Raw genomic sequence first — 13,776 nt, 5'->3', positions numbered from 1 at the left:
ATCTCTGTCATGCCATACAGACCCATGCTGGACAAGCTATGAGAATATTTATTCTACATGCACTTGAAAGAAGCGCCGTACATTCAAGGAATGAATAATGCATAAAATATGAATGAAGGATGTTAATAGAGCTTATTTAAATTTTTAATAAGTAACTGACGGCGCGAGAAGTATCCGTACTTGAGAGTCCTGTAATAATATTGAATTTTAATCATAAAATTCGTTTTTTAGTGCAGTTATAAGCTTATACCTACATTGAAATATGAAATTATTGGAACAGTTGATCAGGTTGAAATTTATTTGTGATGAACATATAATAAAATTATTCATGATATGCCTGCAACATTTGTTATAATTTCTAAAACTCTAAACAAATTTAATAAAACAGAATTACAGCTTATTTTGCATCGCTCAAGGTCAGATATACAGACAGCTGTAGCACGACTCGTTTCTTCGCACGTGTTTATCTTCATTAAAAATTTGACGTTTAAGTTTAAAACTACCTATGCTTAGTAAAACCTGCATTAATTTGAATTAAAAATTCTTAAATTAGGAGCCTTCCGGGTGGATATTAATCTAAGTCTACATATATTATAGAAAAATTTTTGGTATTAAAATTTTCGATTCATGCATGTATGGCAAAAAAATTGTACCGAAAGTGAATATATATAAGTAAAAAAATACTCATATATATATTCAAATAATGTCGAATCGTCCGATCCAGTTAAATCGTTTTAGCTTGGAAATTACGTGAAAAGTTAGAGGTCAGTACGAAAAATTTATTCCTTTGATTAGATAAATAAATGAGATATCCTGATTACAGTTCCACAAACAAATTAATCTCTATAGATAATATGGATATAAGGTTGGCCATATTTTGTTCTTATTGTTACAGAAACTCTTGTATTTATTTTTTTATCACACATTCAAACAAAATTGATTTAGAGTCAATCTTCAATTTTCTGAGTTTATGCTCCCGTCAAACGCAATTTGTTAAAAATACTTTTATGCAAAACAATCCCGTTGTTCTATAAAGAAAATCAGATCGGAATATTAATTTTTCGCTTACTATAGGTTGCATGCTCAGTGCAGCTCAAGCCCCGCAAATTATGGCCCCTTAATTCAGCATGGCCTATAATGTTATGAATATTTACAGGGGTTCTTCATTAGAGGTATGATAGTTTGGACGCCCAAGCCCCTAATAAGAATAGTTGATCTCGTGCCCCCTGACGTACGAAGCGTCAGATGAACGCTGCGATAACTTCGAAGTTTGGAACAATGTTGATCAATTAAGTGATAACCTTATACTTTTTTGATCACGATCAGCAATGAGGGAATTTATCATAATCATCAAGACATCTCTAGGTCTTGTATTTGGTATTCGCATCAGGTATGTAGAGGCGTTGGCTTTCAACGTCTTCCTGGAGACATTCATCCCCAGGCTGAAGGCTATAAGACCTTCTATAGGGACGCAGCTAAGACAAGATAGCCTGCATTTAAGATATGAATGCAGGAAAATCTGAATTCAACCTAAAATTAGAAATTATCTTTGTCTAAAGCACATTCTAACTAACTAAAGCAAATTCTAAAGTAAGATTTTAAGAATAAGCTTAGATTCCATCTGAGGATTCCATTTTCTCTAAAAAACAAACTTAGAAAAGACAAAATCCTTAATATAAGCTATTTTAGAACGGGATCTTCTCGACAACGAATCCAGAATCTTTCGATTTGCATGAAACTTAGTTCAAGTTAACGGCTCGAACTTGAGACACAAAAATCGAGTTGCTCCATTAAAGCTTATCAGGCCTTGCAAATCTTTGGATGATGCTTCACTGCATAATAATGGAAGAAAAGCGAATGACTTCCCCGATCTTTAGGGACGATGCTCAACGCATCTATGGCTCTTAGGCAGAGATTAGAGGACGTTTTCAACACGCATGCAATAGACTGGAACTTCAGAGTCTCATTTTTCTGTAAGTTCCAGACACGAACCTTGAGGGAGGCACGCATGGGCAATGACATTTTTTCTCAAGGATTATTTTCATATGGAGACCTTAGCATTGATGAAAAGTCACGTCAGTTTTCAGCATTGAAAAAGTTATTCATTGAAACATTTATTGCACGGTTTCGGATATAGCGTGCTGATTGAGTTTGATGTATATTGATTTAGACAAATTGAAGAGGAAGAAAAATACTCTAAAAATAAATTATCAAATTATAATTGACTTGTAAAACTCAATGCACCATATTTAATCTTTCTCAATTTTTGATTAATTTGATTTATGACTCAGCTTTGCAGAATAAATTACTTTGATTCTGTTGTACAGTCGTACTAAAAGCTATTGCATTTTACACATGCACCGAGTCTCATAATAACTAATTCCATAAAGACTATGTTCGTTAAAAACATTTGCATAATAACTAGTCACATCGGGACTAGTTACATAACATCTAATCTCGTTATAAACAATTCAAAACCAGTTAAGTAATGACCAGCCACTTAGCAATCAGTTATGTAAGTGAATAACTGCATAATGATGAGCTTTTTGACTGAATATTACAATAGAAGATAGTTTTACGCACATGTTTTTTGCACTTTACTGGTTTTACACAAATTGCTTTACGTTAAATAAATAGTGACATAGTTACTAGTAATATCCTAATTATTTTCGTTGTTGCCACTGTAATTATGCAATGATGCAATGCAATGCAGTGATGCAATGACTTAATTACTACATAACAACAACTGATGCAGATTTACAAGAAATCTAGCTACATGGTCACGACTAATATTATAACAAGTTTCCTGACGGCTAGTTAACTAATAAATAGTTAGTTATCAATAGTTATTAATGAATATTTCTATGATGAATAGTTAGACATAACTAGTTACATAACGCGTAGTTGCATAATGCCCAGTTACCAACATGTTGAATAGTTTCACGATGAATGCTTCCCTAATGACAAGCTAACTAATAACTACTCAATTAAAAGTAACATGATGACTAAGCAGTTTTAGGTTAGGCTGGAGCCTCCTTGATTTCGCACTACACGTCGAGCCTGTGCTATTGAATCACTGCACTCAGAAAGATGGACGGGCCATAATATCCAAATAGTGACACGTTCTGGACGTAGCATTGATATGCCCTTTTACCGCGAAAAACTGGGTCAGGATGACCATACAAGCACGAAAAAGTTCATCGATATTTGGACAAAGCCTCGCTAATTTCTCTGAGTGGACAAATGAGGCCAGGTTGACCACACAAGCACGAAAAAGTGCATCGCTATAATGACAAAGTCTGGTTTATTTCTCTGAGTGGACAAATGATCAGATAACCAAACAAGCACGAAAAAGTGCATCGATTTTTGGACAAAGCTTCGCTTATTTCTCTGAGTGGACAAATGAGGCCAGGTTGGAGCGGTTTTTACTGCCGCTGCCCCGTGGCAAGTGCAGCCGCTTTAGAGCCGCCACGACGTCTCATGCAAGTCCCGGCCTAACCGCCATTCTTGTTTATGATGTCAGGCTTGAGCAACTCGGTTTAAACCGTTCGATAAAATTCAAGGCTATAATTCAACCGCCTTCAAATGTGTCCTCGAGTTCGTACTTCAATTCGAGATCAAATAAATTTTTTTCGCGTATTCTAAACGATAATACTGCCTAAATTTTCAGCTTGTCTTTGAAGCCGATAACATAATCTTTAAATTTTATTATGCGCAAAAGTATCTTTTACGCTTTTAACATTTATCTTGAATTAACGATTGATAACATGACTAAAAAATTACCTTAGAAATTAAACGCCCAAAATTCACTCATCTATAACAATTGCCAAAATAACCTTAATTTTGGTTGAGAAATGGAGCTTGCTTGGACAACCAAGACGCGGGTGACTGCAACGCTGACCAAGTGGCTATCCTTAAATTAGGTGAACGACGCTTGTGGAGTAACGCTTTTATTTCATGTAAATGACGAATACACGAAATAAAATGTCATAGATGATCTAACAAAGAAGCGCATAAAATAGTTTTTAAATGATTTCCATCCGTAAGTGCGAATGATAGTCTTCTATATCTAACATTCATGGGTGGCAGCATACAGTATATAAAAAAATTGAGTGTCGGTGCGTGTTCAGTTGTTGAGTGTAGATAAGAACGAAGTTTGAAGTCATATTAATTACGATGCCTTTCTTTATAAAGAGCATCCATCTATGTGCGTTAAATTTATGGAAAAAAACACTTGTATAAAGTTATAATACAATGGAGACGCAAACTATTGATATTACAACAAATTACGCACACGATTGCTGAACGTTAAGTACTAAATCAACTGTGTCACTGGTATGCGTTTATGCCAAATTTGAATAAACGTCTTAAAAAGTATTCAAAAAATCAAAGATTTATTCAAATCGGGAAAAATATCTACAAAAGACTCATTCCGGTTGATATAACTAATAATAATATTTAACGCGAGCGATGAACTTCTATGATTACGAATCATATAGGCTAAGATAAACTAGAACTACACTCAACTAAGAATTTGCTCGATGAAAATTGAGCTAAACAGATTCCACATAAATGTTTGCATTCAAGTTAAAAGACTCTAAACTGAACTAAATCTTTAGTGTAAAGTAATAATAAGCATGACAGCGTTCACGCCATTGTTGCTATAATCTATATGATCGCTATCGTCGCTATAAGGCGATTATCGATTGATGATTCCTCGAATTTCGTCATCAGCTTCGTCGAAAACGTTCATCAAAAACTGCAGTGTCACTTACCATGTTATGTATACAACTGCAACACACTGAACAGTAAACACGGCCTATATGCAGCTGCAGGACACTGATCACAGCCTATATACAGCTGCAGGACGCTGAACATGGCCTATATGCAGCTGCAACACACTGAACACGGCCTATATGCAGCTGCAACACACTGAACACGGTCTATATAGGTATAGCTGCAGGACACGTACTGCGCACGGTATATGAACAATTGCAACACATTCATCACGGCCTATACATATACAACTGCAGCACAATAGACGTGATCTATAAACACAATTCTGACCTGAATAGGAACAAAAAAATATGCTCCAAGTTCATACAACCGGAAATATAACAATAATTTGAACTAAAATGATAAACAATTTAAACTTACCGAGGTAAATATAATGCAGTCAGTGTTGTCANCATCAGTGAGTGGGCAGATACGCGCACTCTGGTTCAGGCCATAACAATTCGCAAAAGGTTTAATTAAGTTGTAATGTCATCACAACTTCATGAATAAAAACTTTGTATTTAAGAAATCACTGCATTTTGGTTTCTTAGATACCATTTTCCAAAGAAAGATATTTGAAGAAAGGATCTCTGGTCATTTCTTAGGCATAAGAAAAAACGATTTTCGTTGCTGAAACCGATGGAATAAAACAAATTTTTTTTAAATTAAACGATTTTTGATCCAAAAAATGTAAATTATATTTCGTTTCTAAGGCATGAGAAAGAAATCAAAAAATATCATCGAAATAATGAATTTGCAGACGACGTATAAATCGTAAAGAGTCTAAAATTCGTTGCTGAAATCGATCTAACGAAACAAAATATCTTTAAAATAAAGTAAATATGGTGCTACTGAATGTGCTTCGTGACTCAATTCACACGCACAGCAAATAATCTATTAAATAAAATACCCATAACGTAGAATTCAACTGTAAAAAATATTTATTAACAAATTCAACAGCAAGTCATGCATCTCAGATGTTTTAAATTGTATAAAAACACGATAATTGTCGTACAAAACTATAATAATTGTACAATTCTAGTGTTTCAAATGTAATAAGATGCCACCACGTAGACGGTCTGATTTAGAGCGTCACCTCAAGCAGGGCTGAGTCCATGGGTGCCAAAATTATGCCCCATTGTTGTTCAGGAAACTTCAGCCCTCAGCTTGCCTTCATCGCCGTCACGCCATGATAAAGCTTGCAAAATGGCAACGATAAGACCATGGGATCAAATGGCGGAGGTTTGATCAGTTGTCATGCCACACAGTCGAGAATGCCATGCCAGCCACACAGTCGAGAATGTCATGCCACACAGTCAAGAATGCCATGCCATACAGTCGGGAATGCCATGCCACACAGTCGAGAATGCCATGCCACACAGTCGAAAATAACTAATTTAAGATGCTACCAAATTAAATTTTGGATCTGATTAAGGAAAAAATCAAGAATTCAAATTCATAATCATTATAAATCTTCTGATATTCCATTGAATGCTTCCGCTAATTATTAGCTAATTATTAATCTATATTTTTGTACATGCATCAATTCGAAACTCATTTACTGGTACTGAAAGCGGTTCGACGTACGTCGCGGTTCAACTGTCGCTAACGTGGTGATGCAAGAACGTGTTATTACAATTGATTTTCGGTGAAATTAACAAACCCTCCAGGCTGAACACATCTCGGTATACAATAACGTGTTTTTTTATTGAGTAACACCCCTTCTACCCTTCTAGGCTGAACACATCTGGAAATACACTAACGTGCCTTTTAAATTTATTTTAGAAGCAAGGAACACACCTCCCAGGCTGAATACATCTGGGGATACATTTGCGGGTTTTTAATTTTATTTTGGAAGCAAGTAATACACTTCCCAGGCTGAACATATCTGGGAATACACTTGCGTGTTTTTAAAACTGATTTTAGTTGCAAGTAACACACCTCCAGACTGAACACATCTGTGTATACACTTGCGTGTGTTTGTGTGAAGCCAGCGCAGCGCGGCGCTGCGTTAGGCGCTTGTTGTGTTGCTGACGCCCACGCTAGACCGCTTGCCTGCACTGTATCATTGACTTGCTATTACATCCAATATTATTATTAGATTTTTCAAAAACCATGTCAATCTACGATTTCAATTATTGCAAATGCACAATAAAATGTATTGATCATACTACGATAATTGAACTTGATTTAAATTCTGAACGTTTGTCGCAAAACTGTATCGGGATATGTACGTTAATTCTATACCTAAACTGAACTTCTACATTAAAAAATTGCAATGTGGATCCAGAAATGATCTTGATCCGTAAAACGATTTTTCTTCCTATGGACAGTTTAAATTCTTTTCACATTTCCCAGGTTTATGAATCCATTCACGTAATTCATCACATTTCCCAAGCCATTGCGAACGGTTAAGCAAATCTTTTGAGTTTGCCCGAGTCTCTGACAACGTTCAGCTACGTCGATGTAAACAAATTCAAGTGAAGTTCTGACAGAGGATTGATGAAGATCGAAAGGGGAGTGGCGGGGACATCTCGCCCCATATACGAGCCCCACGACACTGGGGCAGAGCTCCAGTGGAATGACAACGGCGGCGACGAGGATTGGGGGAAGGGGAGATGGAAGCAGACAGCCGCCCTTGCCTTTTACGTCACGCACAAACATCGTCGTCTGCAAAACAAAGATCCGCTCTCGGGCAGTCTCTGGTACGGGCGAGTACGGCGTCTTAGTATAACACTAATAACTGTGACAAATTAATGTTACTTCTAGTACAAATACTAATAATAATAATAGTAATCTGACAAGACTTCTTATGCTACTCCCACCACGCTAAAAATAATCTAGAGAAACTATATATACATACTACCACTGATAGTAATAACAATAATAATAAACTTTTGAAGCTACTTACGCTACTGACTGTCAAGAATTAAATTCACATGCATCGATTAAACTAATGCTACTAAATGTCTATAATTGAAATAAATGGAATCATTATCAATTACCGATGATCTTTTACCGATGCAGTTTTTCCACCATTTACCATTTGTAAGGCATGATAATAAGTTTTAGACTGAAGTTGCTCAACTAAATGTATTAATATTATTAATTTAATTATTAATTTTATTAATCATTATTAATGATGTAATATTATCAATATTAATAATAATAATATAATATTAGTAATAATAATAATGTTATTATTATTATCACTGTTATTAGTGGGGCCTATGTGAAACGCACCCCAGGTTTTTGCCCTATGTAAAAAAGCATTTCTGAAACGTTCGAAAACATTAACTGGTATTAATTCATTTTAATTTGATGGGTCTGAAATATTTTACTCTAATTGTTAATATACCTCTATATTAATTTATAAGTATATTATAATCTATAGCGTATGAAAAAAATTCCATTGCATGAATTAGCGCTAGAAAAGAAAGCAACAGAAAAATTGCGTTGGAGTCGGACGTCAGACGTGGATAGTTATTATGCAATATAAATGTTAGGCCGCTGCACATACAGACTTGAGTGTGCACTACCACCGTGCACTGCCGTGCCGAGTGCTGCACTACCGTGCCGAGTGCTGCACTGCCGTGCCGAGTGCTGCACTACCGTGCCGAGTGCTGCACTGCCGTGCCGAGTGCTGCACTGCCCCATTACTTACACCTGCTCGTGCGGTCGTGGGAACATAGGCCCCGGCGCTCCCACGGGAGTCACCCAAATTACGCAGCGGGGCGACGCCTCGGGAAATTCGCTCCTGATGAACTCGACTTGTGACCGCAATACTCGGAGTCATTCTCTGGTTGACAATTTAAGAGTTACTCGAAGTAAATGGGAAAAGTGATAATTCAAGGGTTACCCTGAGTAACTTTCAGCATAGTGGCAATGCAGAGTTTTTTTTAGACACTCCCTCAAGTTCATTTGTGAGTCCTATAAGTAGACCAGTAAAGTATCCTGGATACCAGCAGTATGATACATTGATACATAAAGAATTGATTTAAATCTTGGGTAAATGAGGAAATAAAAAATGAACTGATTCTAAAAAAGCTGTGGTTTGCCACTATGACTTTCAGAGAGACAACTCAAAGAGTTACTCGGAGTAGCTATGAAAAGTGACAACTCAAGAGTAACCCTGAGTAACTCTCAGAAAAACAACTCAAGAGATACTCGGAGTGACTCTCAGAGAGACAACTCAAGAGTTACCCGGAGTAGCTCTCAGAGAAATAACTCAAGAGTTACCCTGAGTAACTCTCAGAGATACAACTCAAGAGATATTCGGAGTAACTAAAAATAATGCCTGAAGAGTTACCCTGAGTAACTCTGACAGTGACAGCTCTGGAGAACTTCAAGATAACTATCACACATAAATAAAAAAGGTTACTCGCAGTAACGCTAAAGTATAACCCCAAAAGTTACCGTGCAGATTGGAAGTTAATATGAAAACATCCTGAAATCAAATGTCATTAGGAGCTATCATTTATTCAGTACGAAATTATCAATTTAAAATTATTTTATTTATTATTATTATTTAATTATTATTCTAAAATTTTATTATTTAATTTAAAAGTACGAAACAGTATCCCGGTATCGGTTACCTCGCACGAGGTATCACGAACCTAATTATAACAAAATTACACGCATCCTAAAAATGAAACGGAAGTTGCAGCAGCTATGAGGGCTGAGGCGGGGGTTGGGGTTCCTTGGGGTTAAAGGGCGAAGTGGCGTGGGGTTGAGAGGTCAATGGGGGTAAAGAAAGGGGTTAGGGAACAAGGGGGTTAGAGAGGGGGTAACACAGTGCAAGTCTCGTGCAGTCATGCGGCGCTGTTGATGATAGTCACGCTCCGTGCCTCCTGCGGCGATCGCGCCAGGCAATGTGTATTTTTGTTATATAATTTCTTCCTATCCTTTCTCTTCGTTTCCGTAGTTGCTTTATAATTTATAGCATTAGAGACGAGATAAATGTGATTAAATGAGGGATATAGGGAAATTGTTATACAATCTTTATATAATTTTTTTATGCTTGCCTGGTTCAAAAATCATTGAATACGGGACAGTAAAATCAGACTAATATTAAAGAATTTTTATTACTTCTCGATAAATCCACACACTTTAAATCCACAAAATTGAGATGATAAAAAAGCCTTTCATTTAACAAAAATTCAAAAATCAAATTAAAAAGCAAGAGAAAATTGTAAATAAAAGTGAAGACATTAAATTTAAATATGGTTATAGTTAATAATATGACAAAATAAATGTACCACACCTGAAATAAAATTATCACTCATTACTATAATTAATCACACATGATATACGCTTAATCACTACTAAACTATGATTAATCACTCCTGAATTATCAATAATTAACAAATTCGAGTCATGCGTCAATGATACAGAATAACAGCATTATTAATAATACGACTACAATTCGTATAGATTTGGTCACTAAGGGAAGAGAAATTAACATGAATTAATGGAAGATTGCATTAATTCCAGACCTTTAATAAATTATATATATATTCCATTTAGCATTTAGAGATACAAATGTCAATAAAATCTAGTTGAAGAAATCTCACACATTGAAGACATCTCAGATGAGGTATTATTAATCATTCTCAACCCTTGCAATTTTTTTTTGTCAATTCGCCAGGTTAAAAGAAAAATCTACATTAGTACATTTGAAAAAATTTTATTTAACTCTATTAAGGACAGTTAATATTCCGCCCAAAATACGTTATACCTAATATTTCTTTAAGAAAACAGCGAATTGAATATAAAAATAACAGTTCCATTACAATAATTCGATGACATATCGCTTCGCTTTAATTGGATGTCCTTTTAAACTAAGCAAAATATGATTAAGTTTTTTAATTAAATCTACTCTTTTTCGATTCCGGAGCGTGTCCCACAAAAATTTTCCCCTATTTTTCAATTGACTATATCTCAGCTTCAAACTAACTTAATTCAATAGTAATTATTTATTTAGTATGAATAATATATTTTTGCGAAAAACCAAAAGAAAAAAAATTAAACTATTTAATTTAAAATGGATAAGAAATCAATCAAAAACGTAGGGAACATTTTTGTAGGACAATGTTTAGAAGCATCACGGCATGCGAGAAGATTTACAAACCAACGCAGAAAATCCCAAGCACTTAGATACCTAGGATGATAACAGGAGTATCACTGATACTTTGATCACTAAGATGGCATCAGGAGTTTCACTGATACTTAGATCCATAGGATGGCATCAGCAAGATCATTGATACTTAGATACCTAGGATTACATGAGGGGTATCACTGATACTTAGATCCCTAGGATGGCATCAGGGGTATCACTGATACCTAGATCCCCAAGATGTGCTAGGAAGTATCACTGATACTTGACGCAGGATGCTCTTCAGCGGCGCTGCCCATTGCGAGTAGCGTGGCGACGAGGTCGTGTTTTGAAGTTCTTACTGTAATAAGATGAAAGTATTTAACAAAACAATACTATAAATATGGTGGAATAATTCAGGATTTATCATCAAAATATTACTGAAACTTTATACGTTCACTCAGTGCATGCATAATCAGTATTCATGAATTATTTTGTCTTGTGGATATAATTTCTACAATTAATTTAAGAAAAATTAGTATCCTCTGTTATAAATATTCATAATTATAAAAGTTAATAGCTTGAAAAAGAAATGAGAATTTTAGTGACAGATGAAACATTTCGAAATAATATAAAAAATTCGCGTGATTGTCCAAGGAACGAGTAAAAATCTTTACCATTTCCGGTGTTTCAGGCGGTACTCCACGAAATTTGCAACGTGTTAAACATCTGTGATGAAGGGGCCAGGTCATGAGGTCAAGTTGGTTCTATATATATAAACACAGTCGATCATGTGCAGTCTGTGTTCGACAATTGCCGCGATGATTTTTACATGAAAGGTTTCTTCTGATGAACCGTGTAACCTTATATCAGGAGTTAAATTCCGCTAAAGCGATGCGGTGATGCAAGGGATTTATGGAATAAATTTCAGTCAAACGAACGAATACCACACGCAAAACCAATTAACAGAATTGAAACATTCACAATTAATTATTCATAGGCAATTTGTAAAGTTCGATTCAAATCAAGACGAAAGATCTTTTTAATATTAAAGGTCATAATATTCTTTGTGTCCTCATAGTTGTTTTGAATTTAATTTGCTTATGACGGGCTATCGACGTGGCTGGAATCGTTCGTCACTTAGAGGAAAAGTGCTGTCCTTCTCTAACGACTTGAAGTACATTTGTTTTCGCGTCTCAATGCCGCTCATTCCATCCTGATTGTTTGCAACACAACGAAGCGCGTTTGATTTTTTTTGCTGCGAGTTATGTCTGACTGGACTAACTGAGCTCCTGTCCAGTGTTTGAATGCTTATGTCTGAATTGAACGTATTTGGACTCAACAAACGTGGACTCAGGAGCTTCTGATCGGCGAACAAACTTGATGATGTCGAGGGAGTCCGTGGCGGTAACGCTGGTGGAGAACTATAGCCGCTGAAATCTATCCGGTTGTACCTTCCGTGTCCTGTTGGCGACCATAGCCCCTCCCGGGATTGAACAAGATTCAACGGAGATGAATTTCGATGAGTCCCGTTGTGATTGAAAATTTCCGTGCAAATCGGAACATCAGTAGCCCCGGTATAACCAATACTAGTGCCAGACGTGCCAATGTGTCTTGGTGATGTAGAATTTCCTCTGTTCATTCGCTCATTCGAGGCTCCATATTCTCCTGTTTGAGGCAACGCCGAATCTGATGTACGATGTGATGACATCACCCTAGCTCCCCCATGACATGGTTTAAATAAGGACTGCTGTACCCTTGAATGCGACGTACGGTCTAGACTCGATGAATTGAAATGAGTGGTATTTGTAGTTAAAGATCGGAATTCAGTCGAATGATCTTGAAAAGAGTTACTGTACGGAAGGAATGTTGGAGAAACGCAACTAGAATGCTTCTTCGCGTCGAACGGTATCGGACTTAAACCAGTTCTAGATGTAAGTCCATTTTTCGGATGAGCTTGTGACCTAACTGTGATTTCAGTCGGATTCTGATGAATCTTCAAAAACTGCTCCTTGTTGCATTGATTTACTATATTCACCGAATGCAGTGAGTGCTTATAATGAGTTTGGTCAGTATTCAAACCAATTGACGGCTCTTCGTGCAAAAATATCGATATTTGATGGTTGTCTGACGACTTCGAAGAACCCTGTTCTGTTGAAAGGGATTCTTTTGACACAAGCAAAGTAGAGTTACTTATACAATTATCTGAATTTAGAGTCGAGGCTCCATATTCTCCTGTTTGAGGCAACGCCGAATCTGATGTACGATGTGATGACATCACCCTAGCTCCCCCATGACATGGTTTAAATAAGGACTGCTGTACCCTTGAATGCGACGTACGGTCTAGACTCGATGAATTGAAATGAGTGGTATTTGTAGTTAAAGATCGGAATTCAGTCGAATGATCTTGAAAAGAGTTACTGTACGGAAGGAATGTTGGAGAAACGCAACTAGAATGCTTCTTCGCGTCGAACGGTATCGGACTTAAACCAGTTCTAGATGCAAGTCCATTTTTCGGATGAGCTTGTGACCTAACTGTGATTTCAGTCGGATTCTGATGAATCTTCAAAAACTGCTCCTTGTTGCATTGATTTACTATATTCACCGAATGCAGTGAGTGCTTATAATGAGTTTGGTCAGTATTCAAACCAATTGACGGCTCTTCGTGCAAAAATATCGATATTTGATGGTTGTCTGACGACTTCGAAGAACCCTGTTCTGTTGGAAGGGATTCTTTTGACACAAGCAAAGTAGAGTTACTTATACAATTATCTGAATTTAGAGCACCTTTAGCAGTCGATTTTGGTTCACTAAAGTTCTTACTTTGTGTTAAATTCTTATTGATGACGGTAGATTGATCCTCATGCTGCTGGAATTGCGAAAAATTCATCGAAGTTGTTGAACAC

The 13,776-nt window shown here is 36.4% G+C and overlaps 1 protein-coding gene across 1 annotated transcript in view; it reads right to left on the bottom strand.

Annotated features, from left to right (window-relative positions):
- LOC108667362 overlaps positions 1-5,196 on the bottom strand; it is a 75,715-nt gene extending 70,519 nt beyond the window's left edge. Inside the window, exon 1 of the mRNA XM_018154380.2 lies at positions 5,158-5,196. The gene's annotated coding sequence lies outside the window, so the exon portion shown is untranslated. The remainder of the gene's footprint in view (positions 1-5,157) is intronic.
- Between the last annotated feature and the right edge of the window lie 8,580 nt (positions 5,197-13,776).

The sequence above is a fragment of the Hyalella azteca genome, unplaced genomic scaffold (genome assembly GCF_000764305.2).
Source record: "Hyalella azteca isolate HAZT.00-mixed unplaced genomic scaffold, Hazt_2.0.2 contig5776, whole genome shotgun sequence".
Taxonomy (NCBI): domain Eukaryota; kingdom Metazoa; phylum Arthropoda; class Malacostraca; order Amphipoda; family Hyalellidae; genus Hyalella; species Hyalella azteca.
This window is presented reverse-complemented; position numbering and strand designations above follow the sequence as displayed.